Here is a 1,185-nt window from a genome sequence, read left to right on the forward strand (position 1 = left end):
GATAACGAAGGCGGAGGTTGAGCCCTTCTCTACAGTAGGTCATTAATATTTCACTGCGTCTGCCTGACTACCGTGGCGCTGAGGGAATCAGTCTGTCTTACAAAGGCTGTCAGCTGGATGGTGTTCTGAGCTAACGTTAGCATCCAAACAATACAGCCCCCCCATCTTTCTGTCTGTGTCTGTCTCTCTGTGTCTTTGTCTCTCTGTGTCTCTGTGAGTCTGGGTCTTTGTCTGTCTGTCTCTTGGTCTGTATCTCTGTGAGTCCGTGTCTCTGTCTGTCTGTGTGCCTGTCTGTCTGTGTCTCTGTCTGTGAGTCTTCGTCTGTCTCTCTGGGTCTTTGTCTGTCTGTGTCTGCCTGTCTGTCTGTGTCTCTGTCTGTGAGTCTTCGTCTGTCTCTCTGGGTCTTTGTCTGTCTGTGTCTGTCTGTGTTTTTTTCGATCTGTGTCTCTCTCTCTCTGGGTCTTTGTCTGTCTGTGTCTGTCTGTGTTTTTTTCGATCTGTGTCTCTGTGAGTCTGGGTCTTTGTCTGTCTGTCTCTCGGTCTGTATCTCTGTGAGTCCGTGTCTCCGTCTGTCTGTGTCTCTGTGAGCCTGTGTCTCTCTGTCTGTGTCTCTGTCTGTGAGTCTTCGTCTGTCTCTCTGTGTCTATGTCGGTCTGTGTTTTTTTCGGTCTGTGTCTCTCTGAGCCTGTGTCTCTCTGTCTGTGTCTCTGTCTGTCCATGTCACTGTCTCTCTCTGATGCTTCAACCTGTGTGTCAGCCTGCCAGTGTGTCTCCTCCGTCTGTCTGCTGAGATAAAAATAGACCTCATCTCCTCCTGCTAAACTATTTACCTCCTCCCAGCCTGAGGGCAGCGGGTGCAAACCGTCGCCCCCCAAATCTCCTCTCCTTGTTTCCTCTCCTCAGCCGTGGTTTCCTAGCTGCTAGTGGACCATGAAGGCCTGATCCAGTCTCCTCTAACCAGTTGCTCTAGAGATGTTCTGCTGCTAGAACTCTGTGTGCTGTCATCTGCTCTCTGATCTGAGCTGCTGGAACTTGTGATTTCAGAGGCTGGAGACTCAGAGGAACTTATCCTCAGCAGCAGAGGGGGCTCTGGGTCTTCCTTTCCTGGGGGGTCCTCATGTGAAGAACTTATCCTCAGCAGCAGAGGGGGCTCTGGGTCTTCCTTTCCTGGGGGGTCCTCATGTG

General features: G+C 51.3%; 2 protein-coding genes across 2 annotated transcripts in view; both read right to left on the bottom strand.

The window, feature by feature from the left end:
• The window catches only part of LOC117943095 (nuclear factor 7, brain-like), a 214,395-nt gene that overhangs the window by 173,493 nt on the left and 39,717 nt on the right, over positions 1-1,185 (bottom strand). The window lies entirely within an intron of this gene.
• The window catches only part of LOC117943104, a 139,018-nt gene that overhangs the window by 11,796 nt on the left and 126,037 nt on the right, over positions 1-1,185 (bottom strand). The gene's annotated exons all lie outside the window — the stretch shown is intronic.

Source organism: Etheostoma cragini, chromosome 4 (assembly GCF_013103735.1).
Source record: "Etheostoma cragini isolate CJK2018 chromosome 4, CSU_Ecrag_1.0, whole genome shotgun sequence".
Taxonomy (NCBI): Eukaryota; Metazoa; Chordata; class Actinopteri; order Perciformes; family Percidae; genus Etheostoma; species Etheostoma cragini.